The 24,339-nt window shown below is 35.2% G+C and overlaps 1 pseudogene; it reads right to left on the reverse strand.

Annotated features, from left to right (window-relative positions):
- Positions 1 to 17,870: 17,870 nt before the first annotated feature.
- On the reverse strand, positions 17,871 to 17,987 carry LOC145252940 (5S ribosomal RNA; annotated as a pseudogene).
- Positions 17,988 to 24,339: the final 6,352 nt, after the last annotated feature.

The following is a 24,339-nucleotide window of genomic DNA, read 5'->3' on the forward strand; positions in this document are numbered from 1 at the left end:
AAAATGGAATTTTAGAAATAAGTTGAGAATTATAGCTGACAAAAAATAATAATAAATGAAATACGCGACAAAAGATCAGGCGATGATCTTGTAGTGCTACAATATTACGAAGAAAATCAAATATTGATTTTTGTAGGAAGAAAGTCATCAATGACAAAAATCAGTTTAGATATTAGATATTTTTAATGCATAGTTTGTTACGGATATCTTTTCTTTTATTAATGAGTCATTACTTATCAATGTTTAGGGGCCACTTGAAAATAAGGGTTCAAAAGATTTCCAGTTGGACAATCAACGCCATCATGAAAGTATTGGTATCAGTGGGAGGAATGGGCCGAATGTTACTTAAGCGGGAGTGATCATCATCATCATCCTCATCATCATCATCATCATCATCATCATCTTGTATGAAACCGAAGATGTTATTGTTGGCATTGGTTTCCCCGATATTTATCTAATCAGAATTATTTCTAAAAGACATCAGAGATTACAGGAGAGACCATGTGACGGTTTCCAACATCTTAAGTGAAAGTAATTTTTTTGTGGAACTAACTGGATTTAAACTTGAGACACCAAGGTTGTCAGTCTGTGTTGTTAACCACTAGACCACCCAGAGAGATTGATTATCCAAAAGGACGGCTCAGAAAAAGTATCTGACTCCTGATGCCATTCTTAACATAAGGAGAGAGGATTTCGATCTAAAATAAATTCAGAGATATATCAACTTAATTATGTAACAAAAACGATGTTATTTGCACAACAATGTCAATATGAAATCTGGCCTAACCAACGATAATAATGGAAATTGATATACCAAGGTACTGGATTGTCATTTAGTCATATGTCGAGAACATCACAAACACAACCTTCCACAACACCACAGCCAGCCCAATCGCTCACAGCCATCGAGTATTCGCCAAGCTCCCACTGGCACTTGTGGAAAAGCCATGCCCCTATATCAAGGTGGGGATTGAGGCTGAAGGCCGCTACATTGAATAGATGTCAGCTCTAGTAAATAATCAAGTTACCTGAATTGATTTTTTTTCAATAAAAGTTTTAAAATAAAGTCGTAATGTTGTTTGATTTGGGATAAGACTTTTATCGTTCCACCCTGTACATTATTAAATGAGGAATTGTTTCCATTCAAAATTCACTTGGTAGTATGCGTGTAAAATTAAGAAAAGCATGGCCCGTTTTTAGATAAACACGACATCAGGTAAAATTTAGTTATTTTTTGTTTTGCTTAGTTTTATTCACATATTGTTGACCCATTTTAAGCATGATTTTTTTTCTCAGTTTTACATGAATAATACTAACAGGATTTTAATTGGAAATGGTTTATTTTTTTATTAATATTTAACAAAAAGTAACAACAACAAAAATATTTGTAGCCTACACAAAATTTTTCTATAACATTTTTTTTACAACATTTTTTTCTACAACATTTTTTTCTACAACATTTTTTCTACAACATTTTTTTCTACAACATTTTTTCTACAACATTTTTTTTTACAATATGTTTCTACAACATTTTTTTACTACATTTTTTCTACAACATTTTTTTCTACAACAATTTTTTTTTGTACAACATTTTTTTTACCACAACTGTAAACATTTACCCACTTAAGAATACCCTGACATTTAGCGAGTGCTGATAGAGAATCGTCAGTCATCTATAATCTCATCCAGGAAAGTGCCATCAAAAAAGCATTATGACCACAACCTTAATTAAGGATACTTAACTACAGCCATTATATCTCAGTTATCAGACTAAACCAATCATGAAAGAGACCTGACCACTTGTGTTCAATGCCCGAGACTCCAAACCAACTAGCCAAAATGTAAGCACCTTAGGCGCTTAATAAATAAAAGCGTTTCAAAACTGGATGACAAAAATAAAAAAATATCATACTCAAGCAAAAAGACTCTATAGCAACTTTATGTGCTAGATCATAAAGATTATGAATGTAGTCTGACAAAACAAGGTGTAAAAACGAAGCCAATAGGTTATATTATGTTAATAGATTATCTCCCTTGCTTTCTAAAATAGTCCCATCTGATTGGACAAGATAATGATCTTTGACTAATCCCCCTCCCCCGTTCATATATACAATATTTTACATACAATTCCTTGTTGTTTTCCTGGTCTATAAGATTATTGCTTCTAGACTAGTCAGCCTCAGTATTCTAACAGGAAAAGGAACCAATAAGATACTTTCCTTATCAATTGTATTTATAGATTATCTCCCCCTGTTAATTGTTTTATTAGATTATCTCCCCTGTATTCTAAAATAGCACCATTTTATTGGGCAAGATAATTATGTTGGACAAATTTCTTCCCTCTCTCGCTTTATATTGACAATTTCTTACATGCAATTTTTTCTTGTCTTTGCCCGTAAGATTCTGTCTTTAACCAATCAGTTTCTGAATTGGCATCAACACAACAGGCATTCCGTCTTCTATTCATTTCTTCCAAAGTAATTATAAAATTTAAATTGATTTTATGAATACCTCATTGTTTTCATTTATCCTAAGTCCAATGGTAAAATGATGCAATTAAAATACTGAGTTACCTCCCCTTAGGCATAAATAATTATTTCATCTACAAAGGGTTGTACGTATAGAAATATTGAAGACGGGTGGGGTGTGAAGTGAGGCGACTTTTTCTTTCGTTTGTTTTTAATATATGAAAACCCACAAAGTAATTTACAAGCGTTTTTTTTCTAAAACCTGTTTTGAAAATGATGAATATCAACCATTGAGAATGGAGTATTCATAGTTCTGTATATTATTATTATTTGAGACATAACTAAACGTGTTTTATTTATTTATTTTAATTTTTTTTATTACATTTTTACCCCAAACAAGGCATGTTGCCACTTTGATGTAAGGGGCAATCAGGTTGGGGAAGCAGGAAACTGGGAGAGAATTCCAAAGTCCTGCAGTTTTGAGGAAGAAGCTATTAGAGTAAAAGTCTTTCTTACATCTAGGGATCTCAACTGTGTAGGGGTGGGACTTCAAGGGCTTGTAGTTCGTCAGACCATCCGTCATTAAAATACTTGTAAAACAGGCAGAGGGATGCAACATATCGTCGGTGGGACAGAGGCTGAAGTTTAGTGTTATTCTTAATGTAAGCATACTACAACGATCTACAAATAAAGCGAATAAATTAGAATCAAATATTGATTTTATAGTAAGAAAGCTATAGATGACAAATAAATAGTGAAGAGACTGGCTTTACTTTATATATTAGATGTATTCTAATAAATACAGCTACATCCCTTTTTTTTTTATTAAGACTGTCTACATTTGAAAATAATTCTGACCAGGACAAAGTAGTTTCTAGAAGAATAGAATCGAATTGCATTTTAGCTTTTTTAACGACATTCTGTAACGATCTACAAGAAAAATTAAGATATTAGAACTCAATATTGATTTCATAGGAAGAAAGCTATCGATAAAAACGAAACGATAAAAAGACCGCTTTTACTTTATATATTAGATGTATTCCCAAGCATCACTATAAAGAGTTCTGTTATGAGATTGAATAGACAAATCTTAAGAATATACAATTTGATGTTTTAAATAATAGCATGAATGGGGAGAAAAGGAGATGTATTGAGGCTGAGGTTTTGAGAAGGAAATTGATTTTATTTGTGTGTGTGGGACGAGCAGAGAGGATATACTCTGGCCTGAGAATTCACTGGGAACTGATTTCAACGTATAACGGTTTTCAACGTTACACGCGATTCAACAGCCATAAATACACTCTGTCATTTTTGACTAGAAAAATGTTCTGACCTTAAAATCAAATATCCACACACAGATGAATATCTTTTTGTGTGTGTGTGTGTGTGTGTGTGTGTGTCGCGCGCGCACACACACACACACACACACACACACACACACACAGGGTGGAACGATAAAATTGTCGCCCTAAAGAAAACAACCCTGCAGCTTTATTTTAAAACTTTTATTGAAAATATCAATTCAGGTAAATTGGTTATGCAGTAGGGCTGATATCTATTCAATATAGCCACCTTCAGCTTCAATCACCACTTCGATACGGGTCCAGAACTGGGAGCATGCCATTTCCACAAGTGCCGGCAGGAGCTCGGTGAATATTCGACAGAGTGACGGTGATCAGGCTGGCTTTGGTGTTCTGGGAGGTCATGTTTGTGATGTTCTCGACGTATGACCAAGCGAAGTAATCCAGTGGATTCAGGTCGGAGGAGGAGGCGAGGCCAGTGAGAGAAGGGTACAAAGTCATAACACTCCTGAAGCCAAGTATGGGTCTCTTTGGACTTGTGGGCTGGCACCGAATCCTGCTGCCACACCCAGGGTCTGCCAGTGCCCAGCACATCCAGGTACACTTTGTTGTTGACTTTTAAGCCAACTTCAAAGAAGTGAGGTGGCATGATGTGGCCGTGATTTAAAACTGCACCAAATACCATAATTATGACCGGAAACTTTGTTTTCATCATTCTGGGCACATCCCTGTTATTCATGACAGTCTAGTGGTGCATTTTGAGGATGCTGGCAATGGTCCTGTTTTCATAACTTGGATCGGTAGAGAGCATGCTGTACAGCGGCGCATCTCCGATATTACTCATTGAACATTGTGTCACTTTCAGACATGATAGAATGCTCCTATCGCTCTTGGGATTTGTACACAACTGGTCAACTAGTAGATGTCTGCAACAAAAAAAGAAAACTGGCTTTCATTAAACGAAAATGGTATCATGTTGTCTTTTCTAGAGCGATAATTTTATTGTTTCCCCTGTAGTATTATTAATTCCTGTATCTACATAAGATTTCGTATTTCTATTTTCTGTATTTATTTAGACAGTGCTCAGTAGTAAGTTGAGCCAGGTAATAAATCTTGAAATTATGTACGGCAATTAAACTACATAGAATTTTCCACGTTTCATTCTTGTGAGGATTTCTCCGGTTAATGCATAGAATCAATGTTACTACATGTTTTTATATATATTCTCGTGGTACTGTAATGTGAACAAACATCTTGCTGCTCAACTCCCTACATAGTATCCCTGTAACTTATGTCCCCGACAGTAGCCCCTACATCAAAGTGGCACTGTGCTTTGTTTAGGGTTAAAATGAAAAAAAAAAGAGGTTACTAGATTTCTCCGGCTAATGCATAAAATCAATGTTACTACATGTTTTTCTATAATTAAAGCACATAATAAAATATTAAATGGGACCAGTAAAGAAAAAAAAAATAATAACAAAATTAGTAAGAAAAATGGCCAACATAATAACACCCAAAATAGCAATATAGAATAAACAGACAAACTGTTTTAAAAACACGCTTTTAGATGCAAATAAAAAGGAATATTGTTTTCTTTTTTTTTTTCTAATCAGGAAAAATGAAAATAAATATCTTTTTATTTGCCTCTAAAAGCGTGTTTTAAAAACAGTTTGTCTGTTTATTCTATATTTTTCATTTCTTCAAGGTGCTTCTATGAGCCGGCACATTTTCAACAAAAATAACACAAAGAACAATAATATAATTATTAGTAATAGTAATGTCTTAAAAACACGAACAATGGCCAGGAAAATTGCAACTTTAGAACTCGGGTAACTGCCCACTACAAAATAAATGCCTAACCAAAAGCATCGTTTATCAGACCACAACAACTGCCAAAGAAAACACAAATAGAAATATTTTTTTTACATAGGTATGACTTTCCTGGAATTTTTAAGTAGATATTACGACCATAGAAGTACATTCAAAAACAAAAACAAAACAAAATAAAAAACCGCTGAATAAAAGTAGCATTAGTGAACTGCTAGTGGGAGCTCACGGAAAGTAGATGATCGCCGATAGTCCAGTGGAAAATAGTACGGCAAGCAAGTGCATTAGGAACTTAGACGACCCGTGTAGACTATGTTTGAATTATCCAACATGTTAAAGACCGCCAAAATTTATTAAACTACAGAAGTGAAATAGCAAACATATGTATCCATAAATGAAATTCACCTAAGAATAAAACATAAAAAGAATAAATAAATAAATAATAACAACAACAATAACAACAACAATAACAACAACAACAACAACAACAACAATAATAATAATAATAATAATAATAATAATAATAATAATAAACAAATAAATAAAACCTGTATAAACTAAAATGTAAGCGAAAAATATCCAGATAAAACTAGGTTACTTTCGAACACAAAGAAAAGCGGAACCCATCTAGTCCAAAAACAAACAAAAAAAGGGTGAATAAGAAGTCAAGTGAACATCTACCTTATAAATGCGTGACTAGTAGCAGTGATAAATGGGTGTGTAAATAACAAAGAATCTGGTTCACTAACTAGCAAACTCAGCACCAGGGGAATAGACATAAAAACACGCAGTACCATCGATTCTATTATTACTAGTAGAACTACATAAGCACAAGAAAAATCCCTATGCTTCCATGATGTTAACCGTCTGACTAGGTGTTCACGTTTTAATCGCAATTGAACACCTGATTAGACCATTGACATTGATAAAACATAGATCAACATGCTAAACATTTGAAATTTTACAAAAAGGGTATTCAGATATGCCGTAAGCTTTTTAATCAGTTTTTGGGCGACAATTTGGCTGCCAAGAGATCTAAATTTACAGCGTTGGCCTTTGCAGACTCTACCAAACTCCTCCACTAATGCTGGGTCTAAACACTTGAAATTTCGAGTCTGTAGACTGAAAATTGACAGAGATATTGTGTAGGGAAATGTACACAGACAGACAGACAGACACACACACACATACACACACACAGACACTTTCACTTTAATAGATACTAGCATTTTAGCCCGACGTTGTCCGGGTGTTTGGAGGTGTATGCTGAGCAAAAAAAAAAAAAAAAGAAAAAACTAGTAGTAGGAAGGCAGGCTCGAACCTGTCCCGCAAAGGATGAAAAGAACGGGGAAAAGACCTGACGTCTTTGCTGTTACGACCACTGCCAAACAGGAAGTGACATAGGTTTAAATTAAGGCTAGACAATCGAAAGGAGAGGATGACTTTCGAAAATAGCGGCGAAAAAAGCGACTCCCCCCTGTAAAAAAAGTGCCCAGCTGAAGGTGAAGATATTAATGTTTTTAACCAATCTTTCGATATTTGTCGTCTGAAAGGTCGAACTTCAAAATGATACTGATCTTGTAAAAATCCGTCTCCTCTGTCGAAAGTTTTAGGCAGACATGCAAACAGAAATACATTTATACATTGGCAAATAAAAATTTTCGACCCAAACTGATTAAAGAGCTTGCCCTATCTCTGAATACCCTTTATGTAAAATTTCCAATGTTTAGACCCGAAATTGTCTGAGTAATGTGGTAGAGACCACACAGGTCAAATTTTTTAAAACTTTGATCCCTATTATGACCCCTTAACATTTATTGTTTTGGGATCAAATCAAGTTATTAAGTTAGATCTATGTCCAAGAAACCTACATCTAAAATTACAAGTGTTTCGACCCAAAATTGGCGTAGGAGCTTAGTAGAGTTATCAAAAGTCAAATCGTTGAACCTTGACCCCTTAATCGCCAAATTTCTGGCCTAAAACCTATCACATTGATTTTCCCAAATCTAAGTACCCTGTATATAAAATTTATAGTCTGTAGACTTAAAATTAAGAGAGTTTGGGGTAAGAGAACCGCAGAAAAGTGCTCGATTATTAAGTAAGTTTAAAAAATAAGAGTTTAATATTTTTCATAAGTGTTACAGAAGATCAGAACAATATCGGTACCGTCAGTTTCAAATTCACACAAAGAATACATATATTTGGGGCGTATGTCAGGCTCTCTCCAGCTTCTGTTTAAAATTCCATGCAGTTTCTTGGGTTCTGCATAAAGATTCTAGAGTTTGGTAAGAAGCACCTGAAGGAATTCTGGAATTTACTTTGGCCGAAATGGAGAACATTAGTCCAAACAAACCAAATAATCCAAATTATCGATCCCCATCTAAAAAAATTCTGAACCAAAACATAAAGTTGGCTTCCCAATCCGTAAAAGATTTTACGAAAAAAAGATAGTAAGAAGATGGTTGTTTTACGGTAATTTGCGGGTTATTTAATGCCGAATCTGGTCATTTTGAAGTTTTTACACGTCAAATTCTTTATCGATTTCCTAAATTGGTTATGATTATTGTTGTTGTTGTGGAAGGAAAGTTTCGTTTTTGTTTTGGATTTTCAGGACATGATTGAGTTTTGGAAGAGAAAAGAAAATAATGACATCAACGTTTGGTAAAATTTTGGTAAGGAAGCCGGTATCTTCGGACAGCCTGATCTTATAGCGCCCGTTATAGTAAAGAGAAAGTGCAGCTGACCTCAGTAAGCATGGATCGAACGAACATTGATCGATAATATAATTAGGCAAAGAAGAAAGAAAAGAGAAAAAGAAGTAAAAAGAGAAAAGGAAGAGAAATTACATCAAATGAGAAGAGATGCTTTTAAACTTCAAAGGCAAGATAAAGATGGTCCTTGTGACAAAGATCGCAAATATTCAAGGACCACAAAAAGAAATCAATGCTGGGAAAGTTGACCACACGAAGTGGAAAATATGGATTTTCTTATCTGGAATTAACAGATTTTTTTTTTTTTTTTTTTTTTTGCTGTGATATATCGAAGCGGAAGTAGTTGCAGAAAGCGATTTGTTTTGAAGTATAATTCTAGTAACATGGACGCCATAAGTGCAGAGGCGTCTCTTTTTATCTTGAGAACCGATCGTAGGTGCAACACAAAATGGCTGTTTGCACCTACGTAACCCAGATTCCAACTGTAAAGAAAGAATAAAATGTCTATTTTACTTTGATATCCGACTCTTCATGAATTAAAAATATTTCTGATTTTTTTTTTTTTTTAGATGAGGATTGATTATTTGGATCATTTTTAACTATTGTTCTTATCTTGAGTGTTATTTGCACAACGTTTCGCTAGACGTAACCTCCGACCTTCTTCATGTATATCTTGTCGAACTTATGAACCTTTATGTCGAATTTAGGAATCTGCATGGACTCGTGGCTCAGTTGATTGAAATTCAATTGTAAAAGTTACATTTCTAGTGATAGCTGGTTCAATCCTCAGTGCAGGCAACCCAAAAATACAATTGTGAATTACTTAGGACTTCTACCCAATCATGACTGACAGGGCGAGAGCACGTCACCTCCATGGATTAAATAGAAGGTTCAGTTCGAGATTCCATGCATATTCCTGAGTTCGGGATAAACATTCCCGAGTTCGACAAGATACACCCAAAGAAGGTCGGAGGTTACATCGACAAAACGTTGTGTAAATAACAATAGTCCGAAGAATCCAAATAATATGGATGTGTATAACATTTCTTTTAGTCTGTTCGCTCGTTCCACTCTTTTTCGAAAACTACTAAGTCGATCTGGCTGTAATTTTGTATGAATCTTTGTTATGATAAGGTGCAGCGAACTGTGTATAATGGTATCTATTCGTTGAAAAGTTAAGGATTAACAGGAATTAATAGGGATTAGTCACTACAAATACCATATTTATTCTGGAGGCTTGGCATAAAGCATTCCTTCTAAGTCAACGGGCCATAACTTTTGCCCGTTTTTAACAGGCTAAAAATTCTAGTATCGTGGTTAAGATTTCATAAGAAATTTCCGCAATATCTTCAGTTTAAATGCTGAGTTTACTTTCCGCAGTCCCGTAATTCCTACTTCTCTTATTTTGTCCATTAGTGTACACATTCCATGAGCGATGTTTGTGTCAAAAAAGGAAGAATTGCTGGTTTCTGAGTTGGAGTCAATCCATCTCACACTTATCGTTGACTAGTGTTTTTCACTTTGAGGTAGTATTTTATTTTTAGCTTTTTATATCAAGTGGCTTCATGCCTTGTCTGGAACGATTTCCATAGAAAAAAATTTATAATTATCTTATTTATATTATTTGAATTCTTCAGACTACTCTTCTCGTTTTGAGTGTCATTTTCACGAAAGTTTTGATCGATGTAACCTCCGATCTTCTTCAGGTGTATCTTTCGAACTCGGGAATGTTTCTCTCAAACTCGGGAATTAGAACGGAATTTCAAACGGAACCCTTTATTTACTTCATGAGGGTAGCATGCTCTCGTTCCGTCAGCCATTGTTAGAATATTTGGAAAAATCAGTTGTAAAAGTAATCTTCTTCTAAAGGTTGAATGTTTAATTATCAGCATGGGCGACTAAAAATACAATTGCGAACTACGTATGACCACTATATAGTCATGGCTGACAGAACAAGAGCATGCTACCCTCATGAAGTAAGTAAAGAGTTCTATTTTGAAATTCCGTCCAAATTCTCAAGTTTTAGAGAAATATTCCCGAGTTCGAAAGATACACCTGAAGAAGATGGGAGGTTACATCGAATGAAACGTTGTGAAAATCATATTCAAGATGAGAACAGTAGTCCGATAAATCTAAATAATACAAATAACCGATCCTCATCTCAAAAATTCAGAAATATAATCATCTTATTATACTAAATTTAGGTTTATCAACGTTTGGTAAAATATTCTTTAGTGTTTGGATTTAGTTATGCTTGAAAGAAAAATATATGCCACTTCAATTGTTTTAATTAGCAATTGGAATCGTTAATAAAATTCACAATCCTTTTGACAATACAACCAACTTTCAGTCTATGCTTGGTTTGTCCACCAAATATCAGTCAGAAATATCCAACAGTCTTTGTTTTATCGTTGTTCAATGAAAAGAACACCTGGATACCATGTGCAAACTTGTCACCACTCCTGACATCTTTCTCTCTAAGATCATGAAAGTATCCCCCATATCACTGAATGGCGATAAACAAAGACGGTTGAGCTTCATGATTGTAACTTGGTAGACAAGCCAGATATGACTGAAGTTCATTTTATCAAACATGGTTGCACTTCAGAAATGATTGTAGATTTTATTAACGGTCCCATGAATGCCATTTTTTAAGAGGAAGTGTGATCATCCTATATATTAGTGATATATATATATATATATATATATATATATATATATATATATATGTATATATATATATATATATATATATATATAGTGTGAATATCTAGTTGTATGTATGTGTCGATGCTTCACATATAACTCTGTTCACATCGTAACAAACAAATGTACGTGGGACAATCTTTTACAACAGCTAATAAACGTCTTTGTCTGCTTGGTCCAGACAAAGGAAAAACATACTTTTTTTATATGGACGAATAAGTTTCTCACCCTTCTGGTCTGTTTCTTGCAGTCCTGAAACAAATGTCTCCCTTTGAAGGTACGCCAAATACCAAGTTCATTTCATATAAACTTTGTTCTCGACTTCCCATCGCATGTGCAAGGCGTTGTAAGTTCTACGTCATGCTAAGTTTGCGTTTCTCCCAGCTTCCAAACGCGGAAACAATATCTTCCGTACTAACTTATCCAACTCTCCTACACTGACTAACTCCACTCTAAAACTCTCATACATTTCTAAACTATCTCATGACGTCATCAACTCACGTAACAAAAGAAACAAATCAGCTAATCCATCTTTGTCATGTATTTTGTTTATGTAGCTAACATTCCTTTTCGTTCCAACGTTCCAACTTTAACATTCCCGATACATTTCGGCCATAAATATTTTATCTGTAAAATACATAATTCGTCTCGATACATAGTTCCTATTTACCTATTTACAATGCCTCCCCACGGGACAGAGTTAGACACCAGGGTCGTTTTTTAATGTGGAGAAAAGGAACAAAAATAAAAATTGTCTCAGTCGTGAAAGTTTTCTCCTCCACTGACAGAGAGCAAGAAATTGAAGTGCATTATCTGAAGAACAGATTGTATTTATTTGCTTCCCCACTGAGCAAATTAGGCACAAGGCCGTTTTTTAATGTGGAGAGAGAGGGAAGGGAGAGGGAAAAGGGGGACCAGCTCCCGAGAGGTGGGAAATGGGAGCTGGATAGGAACTGTTGGTATGAAGGGTTGCCCTACATTGACCAAGGTCTGATATGTGGAGTTACCCCCCACATATGGTCTTTGATTTCTCATTGGCAGTGACCATTGATCTTCAGTGGAGATCTGGCTATTACTTTCCCTTCTCGGGCTTTCCATCATCATCATCATCATCATCATCATCATCATCATCATCATCATCATCATCATCATCATCATCGTCGTCGTCGTTGTTGTTGTTGTTGTTGTTGTGTCGTGGAGCAACAGTGGAAATAAAAACAATCAAGTCGAGGTTCGGTTAAGGAACAAGTGTATTAACAATAATGTACAAAGATAGGAAAGCGTGTATATCTGGTGGGCACTCGGTTAGCAGTTGAAGTGCAGTCGCATCTCTCTCACTGGTGTTGGAATTACTAGCGCTATTTATAGTGCTAATCAGTGTAAATTCCTCTGTTCAAGGAAGGCCGGTATAACAATTATTATTATTATTATTATTATTATTATTATTATTATTATTATTATTATTATTATTATTACCATTATTATTATTATTATTATTATTATCATTAATAATAATAATAATAATGATAATAATAATAATAGGATGATACCAAAATTGTCAAATATGGGGACGATAATAAAAATCAAGACCCTATATGCTATTTAACCCTGTTTAGTGCAAATAAACTTCATTTTTTTTTGTTGACTTGTCCACAAAGCTTCAGTCACAAATGGCCAACAGTCTTTGTTTAATGGCCGTTCAATGGTAAGTTGACCTGAATATTTTGTGCAAATTTGTCATTACTTTTTATACCTTTCACTCTTCTTGCCATGATTTGATATTTGATATTCAGTTTGGGATTATCTGGGCATTGTTTGGACAGAAATTAACTCTGAGATAATCTCACAGATAAAAATAACTTTGGGAGATTAAAGTCCGGTATTTGTGAAGCCTATACAGATCACACCCTCTAATGATGCAGTAGGTCATAAAAAGCATACAAACAACAAGCAAACAAAAGAAACTTAAAGAAAGAAAAAAAAGAAAACAAGAAAGGCAGAAAGAAAGGAGAAGAGACAAAAAAAGAAAGAAAGGAAGGAAAAGGAGATATGAAAGAATAGAATAAAGGGGAAATAGTTAAGAGAGAAAAAAGAAGAGAGAAAGAAAAGGGAAAGAAAGAAAGAAAAAGAAAGAAAGAAAAAAGGAAGAAAGGAAAGAAGGAAGGAAAAGAGATAATGGAAGAAGGAAAGAAATGGTGAAAGAAAAAGAAAAAAAAATAGTGGGAAAAGAAAGAAAATTAAAAAGAAAGGAAATTTATCCTTTCCTGATGAATAGAACACAAAAGAAAAAGTCCCCCCCCCCCCAATAAAAAAAATGTGAGGGGTTAGAACGTTCGTTTGTCGTCTAGAAGAAAAGAAAAAAGAAATACACACTGTGTTTGGGTTTTATATATTACGCGTGAGACCTGGAAGTAAATTTATCTTGCATTCTGATTGGTTAAAACAAACTGCCCTATTTGAGCTTTTGTCCAATCGAGAGTCAACATCTAATAAAAACATTCACTACCACCGCAACTTCAAACATGTTCCCTGGCTGACTGAAAAAGAAAATTTAATATCTTAATGCACGTATGACATCACAGTCGCACGCGTTCCCTTCAACTCTTGGAGTCCACACGTTAACTCATTACTCTCTTGTTATACAAGAAAGAGATAATCCATGGAATTTAATATTATTTTATCTTGTTAGCTGCTGTTTCGCGCAATGGTTTTTCGAGTTGTCTAATCGTTTCAGGAAACCCAATTCCATTTAATCTGTTTAATCGGATTAGTGTCCTACTTAAACGACTTGTACTTGCCAACATGAACAGAACTTTCCGTCAAGGCTAAACTGACGAGAACCTTAATCCGAGAACGGTGAACGGATTCAGAGCCTTTTGCACGGGTTTTCACGAACTGTTTACGACTACATGTTGGAACGATAAAGTTGTCGTCCCAAAGAAAACTATACTACAGCTTTATTTTAAAACATTTATTGAAAAAAACAATTGAGGTAACTCGATTATGTAGTTGACCTGACGTCTATTCAATGTAGCCACCTTCAGCCTCAATCACCGCATTGAAAAAGTCCGGAACTGGAAGCATGCCTTTTCCACAAACGCCTGCAGAGCTCGATGAATACTTGGCGGATCGTGACAATCAGTGTGGCTTTGGTGCAAATCACGCATAGTAAGCCTACAACTCTAAGATCACAGTGTAGTATCTGTTCTGATGCTACACTTCACCTTTTCTGTCCTTGGTTAGTGGATGAGAAATCCTTCATGACTGAGACAATTTTAATTTTTGTTTCTATCTAGAGTGCCCCTTTTTGGGAGCTGGGTTTTAAAAATCGACCTTGTATCTAATTCTGCCCTTGTGGGCAAGTAAATAGGAACTCTAGACGACAGTCAACCAAACAGAACTTAAATTCGGAATTCCAATAATCTGGCAAAAACCAGCGAATCATTTTGGTGATTGCTATTTCGGCATGACTAACGAAGTGGGATTGAACAATCCGATCCGAAAGAACATATTCTATTCACTAATTCCTCATTCTAACAAAAATCCAATACCAATATTTTTTTTCAAAGAATTACTTGATATTCCTATTTTAGTTGCATTTCCTAAACCTGAACTGTTCTTTCATTGGAATAAAACCCTGACATCTTCAAGAAGTTTGTCTTAAAAAAAAAAATCAATATTGTCATTTCTATCTTTGTACAATTCTTTATATATTTTAAAGTAGAGAGAGTTTCTATATTATAAGAATCGCTGGAAAAATAGTTGAATCACTCTACCGCTCCAGTGGGTATCTCACTGCCGATGCAATTCTCTATTTGTATAAGAGCCAAACACATCCTAAAATGGAATACTGTTGCCACATTTAGGTAGGAGCTGCTCAACACGCTCTAAGAAGCCTTGATAGAACTCAAAATTGGTTTCGAAATCTAGTGGGGGATGCCCTTTTCTCTTCCCTGCAACTCTTTTCTCACAGAAGATACGTTGTGAGCCTGTCTCTGTTATATCATTATTTTCATGGCAAGTGCTCGCCTGAGCTCCAATTTAAGGTCCCCCTAGCCAACCTTCGCAAAAACATGCGACTAGCTACAACCACTATCAACAATTTCCCCCATTTTCTATCTGTGTCTTAATCCCAACACAGATTCCATGAACAAAGCTTCTTTTCTTTTCCGCCTATGGAACACTGTTCCATTGGCCTGCTTCTCGGCCGATTACAACATGGTAGCATTCAAGTCAAATGTAAACAAGTTCTTGTTGAACCGTCCCCTTAAATAATCCAAATTCTACCCAATCTTTATTATTAACGATTGCTAAGCCATCACCTTACATTCATTAACCCTTATTTTCTAGTGGCTTTCGGGCCTTGATAAATGGTGACTCCCTTGTAAAAATAAATAAGTTAAAAATAAAAATAAAAAACAAAAATAAATTAAATTAAATTAGTTGAAAATAAAAGTTCAAAATTTGAACTAAGATTTTTCAGTTGCGCTCAAGATAAAAGTACATCAGCCGTGTAATCACACAATCGAATGAAAACTATTCAAACACCATAAATTATGCATTTCAAATTCCACATATTTACTTGTCGAAAAGATTAAAGTTTTACAAAATATTTCCATTCAGATATTTCATTTTCTGTCTGAAATCTTTAGAATATGTTTTACAAAAAGACAGATATGAATATTCAGGGTGTAAGCACACACACACACACACACACACACACACACACACACACACACACACACACACACACACACAAATAATTAATAAACACTAATCAAGGTTTATTAATTATAAATCTGTTGTCAACATCACTTTTCCATACCCGTATCTAACCATGTCGTATTCGTCACTTTGCATTTCTGACAAGTTAAAATTTATGTTTTAGAATTTATTAACCACCTAATACCCTTTGGGATGTGACACAAGATCTCAGCAAGTCTGTTATAAAAGTCCCGAAAGTAATCTCGTGATATCATATCCCGTCTCATTTTCCGCAATGTACTGGATTATCAAATTTGTAATTTTTCGATAGATTTTCTCTTCAACCAGTTTGACTCGCCAATCGTTAGATACGGCGGTAGAGAAATCCTTACTCTGTCTGTCTGTCTGTCTGTCTGTCTGTCTGTCTGTCTGTCTCTCTCTCTCTCTCTCTCTTTCTCTCTCTCTCTCTCTCTAAGGTTGGTGCAAAAATAATGTCGTTTTTTAATGCATATATATCTGATAAAACGACATTGAGGGTGAGGGGAGAGTTATCCAAGGCATTTAAGTTTGTTGATACTATTTAGGAATGGTACTTGATTAAAGGTAGGTTTTTGCGCTTTTATGTAAATAGCTTCAAGGATTTTTAGCTTCTTAATATTTGTTTCGTGGTGTCGTATTATCGTATTAGTATATATATATATATATATATATATATATATATATATATATATACTTTATATATATATACTTTATATATATACTTTATATATATATATGTATGTATGTATATATATATATATGTATATATAGTCTTGGAAATTTTTAACCTTCAAAACTATAAAAAAAATATTTTCTATCATTCATTAGAAAACTATTTAGTCAGTAAGTCATTCAATCACCTGCAATCACTGCATCAACTTGCTCTCTCGAAATCACTGTAGTACCAGTAATAATTTATTTTTTTAAGGGATCATCAGTTGTTTACCATGAAACACTGTTTCGGGGATTAAAAAACAAAACAGTATACTACATCATGACTCCCTAGCAGTGTTGATCAAACACCACCTCCCTTAATCTTAGGAAAAAACATGTTACAAATATTAGATCTGGTTTCCTGTTCCTAATTATTTTATCTAACCTATTCATGTTATAAAAGTGAATTACTTGTGAGATTCATTTATTTCCAAATTCAAAATGGATATATTTTTTAATTTACCAGTCTTGCATTTATAAGATTAGTATAATCCATTTGACTACTTATCACCCCACTATGATTAGTATTTTGTATATTTACATTCTTATTTATTGAAAAGTAAATATATATAAAGGTTAAAAATATACATATATACATTTTTCACCTTTCTTCCCATTTTTTTTATAAATACATTTTATATATTACTAATAAAGTTTGGAATTTCCTTTATTAATATAATCTGGTTAATTTTATAATACATATATATATACATATATATATACATGTATATATATATATATATATATATATATATATATATATATTAAACATGCACGTTTTGTTATATAATTACATCCATGTGTAAAATAATCATTTGTAGGTGTCCTGCATCAATACACAGCCATTTCCATCAAAGACTCAAAAAAAAGAAAAAAAAGAAAACAAAAGAAAAAAAAGGAGAAAAAGAAAAAAAAGAAAGAAAAGAAAAAGAAAACAGAGAATCAAAGATAGAAATCCTATTTCCAAACATCACATGACAATTTTTTGTTGAGAACAAAGTGAAGATTCCAGTAAGTTTCACGTGCATTCAACCAAATGGACGGAAAACATAAGAAAAATATTCTTTTTATTTCTGCAATTTTTATTGTTTTTCTTTTAATTTAGTTTTTGCTTGTTTGTTTGTTAAAATAGAAAAGAGGATGATGCAATAGAATTTTCAGGAATTGTCCATTAAACTGCATCCATGCAACATCTCGAAAGGAAGTACTTGCATGTCTACATATGCATACATACATACGTGGTGGCTTCCTTCAGTCTTGACAGATTACGGATACCCACTGTGCCTGCGTGTGGAATTTTTTGTGGCAAAAATTGTGAAATCTCCAACCCCACCTCTCCTGTTAAATACTAGTGGCAAATTCAGGACGACTTGGAAACAAATGCTGAGATAAGCGGAAAGCATATACAGCGCCTAGAATTCCCAAATGGTCACCCATCTGGTATTAGCCAGGCTCAACGTTGCTTAACTTCGGTGATCTAATGAGAACCGGTGTGTCAACGTGATTATGCCGTACATACATACATACATACATACATACGTACATACATACATACATACATACATACATACATGGTGGCTTCCTTCATTCTGGACAGACTATGGATATTTACTGTAAGGGTGCCTGTACATGAAATTTTGGGGGGGCAAGAGTTGCGCAATCACCAACTACACCTCTCCTGAGTTGACATTGTTAAATACCAGTGGCAAGTGGCGGTTCAGGACGATTGGAAACAATGCTGAGATAAACAGAGAACACATAAAGCGCCTAGAATTCCCAAATGGTCACCCATCTGATATTAGCCAGGCTCAACGTTGTTTAACTCTGATGATTTGACGAGAACCGGTGTGTCCAAGCATTATTCCGAACATACATACATACATACATGATGATGATTGCAACGTCTTGTCAGACGAGAGCCACTCCCTCAGTCACTAAAAGTCCATGTGCCCGAATATGACTTTTTTAGCCCTGCCAGCGACTTGCACACCCTCAAGCAGACATGACACTGAAAACGCTCACTGATTTGTATGAAACTAACAGCAGCGGAATCTGTATTATCGTGGGCTTTCATGTGATTAACGAAACCTGCCTTAGACAATAGAGCCCGATCACACACCTTACAGATCCAGAGATCTCCATGGTTGGGCGGCAAGGTTTGGCATTTCCTACATGCTCTCTTAAGCTTCGCTCGGTCTATTTTGGCTGCTTCATAGTGTTCTGCACTCCTGTATATCAGTGTCCTCCACTGCTTGCGATCATACGCTAGGGACTCCCAACTGTCAACAGGAATATGAAAGCTCACCAGACTCTCCTTGATGCTATCACGAAAACGTTTTTTGGGCTTGTGCTGGGGTCTTTTTCCAAGAAAGAGCTCACCATAGAACAATTGTTTTGGGAGACGATAGTCTTCAAACCGGATGAGATGACCCGCCCAACGCAACTGGTTCTTAATAACAATTGTAGCAATATTAATAAATAATACATACATACATACATACATACATACATACATACATACATACATACATACATAGGTGATCGCATGATAATATTGTGAATCCTCGAATGTCGTGTCAGCCCACTTTTAGATTTGCAGATTACACCACAAAAAATGACAACTTAGCGTTATCGAATTTACTGTAAAAATCCCTTCATAAGAATGTCCTCTCTGTCTTTGGTTGTGTGATTTCAGATGATTAACAAAACCAGCTTTTGACAAAAAGTATCTGCCACAGTCAATGCACTTCAGTTCCTGTTGTAATTTCTCTGACATTATATTTTCATCCTGCTTTCTTAAAACACGTTTTTAGACAGCAAGATCTACACGCAGTTCTTCAAAAATCTTACAACTTTCTCTGTTGGTTTTTTCTACATCAATCGATCTTTCGCTTGGGCTTCCTATTTATGTACATCCATCTCAAGTATTTTCAAGTTGTTTTTCATAGAATTCTCAAACCTTTTTATTGGTTTATGTTGTGGGATTTTACCACTATCTATCTTATCATAAAACAGTTGTTTGGGAAGCTTGTGTTATGTTTATTAATTTTTTTTTTTTTTTACATAGGCATCACCACATTATCAAGGCCAAGAAGCCACTCAAGGATAAGGGTTAAAGAGTGTACAGTAGAAATTGGACATTATAGTAATCATTAGTAATGAAAATTTGGTAAAGTTGATAACTTATATGGAACGGCTCATCAAGAACTTATTTACGTTAGACTTGAAGACAACCATATTGTAGTCAGCCGGAAAGCAGGAAAACGGAAGACAATTCCACAGGCGTGCAGTTCTAAGAAAAAAGCTTTGTTCATGGAATCTACGTTTAGGTTTAGGCACAGATAAAGAGTGGGGGGAATTATTGATAGAGTTTACAGCTAGACGAGTGTTTCTTGTGAAAGTTTGGCGAGGGGGGACCATAGATTGAAGCTCATTCGAATTGAAGCTCATTCGAACACTTTCCATGAAAATAACGATACATCAGAGACAAACTCGCAACATATCTTCTGTGAGATAAAGGTTGCAAGGAAGAGAAAATGACATCTCCTACGAGGCTACGAAGTCTTGTTCACATCTTAGGCATTAAAACGTTTTTTCACTAATATTAACAATGAATATAGATATCCCGAAAAATTGAGTTATAGGAAAACCTTTAAAAATATATTAGAGACCCGTGAAGATTGAACTTTCTTTATGATCTACGGACCCACCCTCAAAACCACGGTTCGAATTTCTTGTAATGCAGAGTCAACCCTCTTTTTCTTAGTAGAGAAAAAGAAATATGTTTTCAACACCCGAAGAAGGCCGCAGGTTGCAGCGACCGAAACGTTGTGCTAATAACACCCAAGATGAGATTAATAGTTCGATTAATCAAAATAACACAAGCATTCACATCTCATCTAAAAGAAATTCAGAATTGCAGTTGTTTAGGAAGTCTTTTGTCCTCCATCCTAACCAAGTGTCCAGTCCAACGCATCTGATTTTTCTTTTTACAAGGAAATCACCACTTATCAATGCTCAGAGGCCACTCGAGGATAAGAGTTAAAGAGTGTACAGTAGTCAAAAGGACAATATCATAGTGATCGTTGGAAGTGTAAATTTGGTAATGAACTTGATGATCAGGACTAGTTCTATGTGAGGCAAACAAAGCACACCTTGCAAAACGACGTCAACTGCATTTACCCAAAGTCACCTTCTCTCGAATGTTATCTAATATTACGAGTATCGTTTTCATCTCATCTCAGTCATATGCGCTTGTTGCCCAAGTTAGGTAACTCTGGTTTAAAATAAATATTGCATTCTGTAACAATGGAGACGAAAATGAGATGTCTCCATTCAAGTACAAGGGAAGTCCGGTAAAAGGATAACAATGTGGGGAGCTGAGCCTTTCAAAAAAAGGGTTCTCTATAATCCTGCTACAGAGGGGAATAACTAATCTAAGAAAGATGAATTCTGGATGACACAGAGTTGAAATTTTTTAGAGCTGAGAGAATATCGGAGTTAAGATCTGTCGTAGTTTGTTGCGGTGTTCTTGAAGATAGGGTACATTATTTAGTTAACTATTGAATTACAGTCACACTAAAAATATACACAACGCGCCCAAGTACATGTATTTGGCGACTAATGTCCACCAAAGTAATTGGCTTGGATTCTCTAGTTACACAGACACAGCTGGTAGCATCACACATAACTTTTCTATATCCCATTCCTTGACACAGACAATAACGTTCCCAGTCCGTCTCTCAGATCCAACAAGCCTCATTTCTGGATCTATTTATGACCACAGTTCCTGAGGATTGTATAACAAATGCCATTGCCCTCTCGAGAATGTTGATCATGCTGTGATAATGATAGACATCACCCTAAACTTGTGCTAATAACACCCAAATTGAAGAGCCATTGCTCAAAACAATAAGACTGGCTAGGCAGTTATCAGGGATCACATCAGAGATGTTCCATGGGAAAATATCTTTTCGCTTCCTGCGGAACAGTGCGCAAATGAGACTATTGAATGGTTCAAAGCGTCAATTAAAGCACACGTTCCTATACGGAAGTTCTGGGGAAAACCTTACTCTTCCCAATAGTTTACTTCTACTTGCGCAGCTACTATTGCTCAAAGGCAGCATACATATGACAGATTTATCAGACATAAGTCCAGTACAAATAAACAACAGTTTATAGAAGCTAGAAATAATTGTAAGAAAGAAATAGCCGTAGCTAAGAAATAATATACCGAAACAACCAGAAAACGCATTGAAGCGTAGAAATTAAGAACTCGTGATTTTTAGAAAATCTATGGCAGTGTAGCAAATAATGGACAATCAACAATTCCCCCACTATCCAACAACCTTCAAGTTGTTTGCACGACAATCGAGAAGGCTAACCTGTTTGCCCGTCGGTTTGCTCCCAACTCTACTTTGGACCCAGCAAACCAAACCACTCCCTCCCAGATTTTCTTTTGCGGATAAAAACCACACTAGATGATCTGAACATCACCCATTCTCAAGTATATGATATAAAAAAACCTAGACACATCAAAAACATGTAGAGCTGATCTCATTCCGGGTGTATTATATATAAAAAAAAAAATGTCCGCTGAGGTTGTCCCAGTTCTCTCCAAACTTTTCAACAAATACCTTAACGAATCTTGTTTTCCTGACTGCTGGAAAACTACTTCTGTAGTACCACATTACCAGAATTCTGGCGAAAGAACTGACCCATTAAATTATCGGCCCATTAGCCTCTTCCCTCTTTTCGCACAAATCTTTGAGAACTTAATTAATTAAGCTCTAAACAGCTGCTAAACTTCTGTCCGACCAGCAGTATGAATTTAGGCAGAGAGAATTTTTAGAAAAAGTTGCTTCGTTGTTTACTTGCGTCTGAATTAAATATTTCTTTTTAAAAAAAATGCGCTCAGCTGCATGGTTCATGATTTTTTAAAAACATCTTCACAACAACTCGGTTTGACATTTTCCGGCTGCTTGCGTAAATCTTTTTCAGCAAAAGTCGGTTTAGTGTTGTTCGTATTGTGTTTAATTTAAATAATATTTAAATTATATAAGAGAAAAGTAAAACCGCTTTTTTTTTTAATTGTTGTTGTTGTTTCTTTTTTTTTTTTTGCAACCAGTATTCGGCAGGGGCTTCACCTGAACACACATCACAATATTTCAATCACTTACATCATTTAAACGGATATCTCTCGAACTGGGAAACAAGGATTAATAGAGTTTCACAATAATATCGTGGAGTTCACATCTTACATTTAATAATAAACATGCTGTGTGTATGTTTTCTGCATCTAAATGCATTCTTTAATCTTTTTTTTTGTTTGATAAAATGTTTTTGTTTTGTTTTGTTTTATCTTTTGAGGTTTACAGTAATATCTTGGAATTTGAGTTTTTGTCTATCATCCATGTACAAGAAAAATGTTCTCTTTAATTTGACACATAGAAAAAAATGAATAAATGCAAATAGAAAGTGAAAATAAACATTAAAATAGTGTAACAGAGCGCGGATGCGCGTATGCAAATCCATGCGAAATGCGGAATGGCGTCACTGTAAGGAAAAAAAAGACTATAAAAAGGAGAGAGAGAGAGATTGAGAGAGAGAGAGAAAGAGAGAGAGAGAGCACGTTAGAGACGTCACAGCCATAACGAGAAACCACGCGTGGCAGGAGCATGATAAATAAAAATCGTTGTTACAAAAAAAAAAAAAAGGAGTCGAGTTATTATTTGTCCCATGTTTCTTTGCGACGTACTCTACTACAATGTGTTGGGTCTACGTGTGTAAACGTGTGTAATGTTACAATAGTAAATTCGAATTTTTGTTGTTGTTTTTTTGAAGCAACATACTCCAAAATAAAGTTTACCAAATTTAGAGGGCTGGTAGAAGGAAAGGTATGATCCGAACATCCCGCTTCCTCAAATTTTATATAGAGTGTCACGATGTAATGGAAAACAGCGATAGATGTATAGCAGCAGGAGCAGCACATACTCGCGGCTTTAGATTTTGAACATGATTATTTTATAACAGCATTGTTGATTGGTTGTAGCTGTGAACTTCCTTTCTGGCTTACCCAATCAAACGCCATCTGTTTGGCGAGCTGAGCACGTGATGAAGTGCATAAAGGCTAAACTATGACAAATTTCTCTCTCTCTCTCTCTCTCTCTCTCTCTCTCTCTCTCTCTCTCTTCTCATATCTTGAACTGACAACATCAGTACGTCTCCAAATTCTCTCTTGGGCCTCCACAGAACTCACCCAGGCCTTGGGACCAGGGGTTGGACTAAGACGTGAATACAAATAATCCATCATGGCTACCATCGCAACTGGATTTCCATGTAGTACACACAGCTCCCCTTCTCCCATTATCTTTAATTTACGTCTCTACACAGGAACTCTTCCCAATGCTAACCCTTTTTCTTACAAGTCATACTAACGAAGATAACTAATAAAGTTGTTATTAAATGTTAAACTTGTCTTACACTACATTTTGGCAACGCTGACGTGATAGCAGGCATCAAAAATACTAAGTAAAACTCAGTTCTAAGTAACTCTTCCGAACGTTGAAGGTTCAATCCTTAATGCCGGCGATACTAAGAATAGAATTGTGAATTACTTAATAATTTTACCCAGTCATGACGAAATAAGAGCATGTTTCCTCTGTGGATTAATTTAAGAGTTCCGTTCGAAATTCCCGAGTTCGACAAAAAAATTCCCAAGTTCGACAAGAAACATCGTAAAAAGGCCGGAGGTTACATCGGCCGGAAAGAGATGGGTACAGCTAATTAAATGTATAATTTATTGAATAAAATTTGAAAAATTTGATATATTATGTTTGGGTATTTTTGAGCTGGAGATTGATAATTTGT

This window comes from Euprymna scolopes, chromosome 29, assembly GCF_053919585.1.
Source record: "Euprymna scolopes isolate OS-2025 chromosome 29, ASM5391958v1, whole genome shotgun sequence".
Taxonomy (NCBI): Eukaryota; Metazoa; Mollusca; class Cephalopoda; order Sepiida; family Sepiolidae; genus Euprymna; species Euprymna scolopes.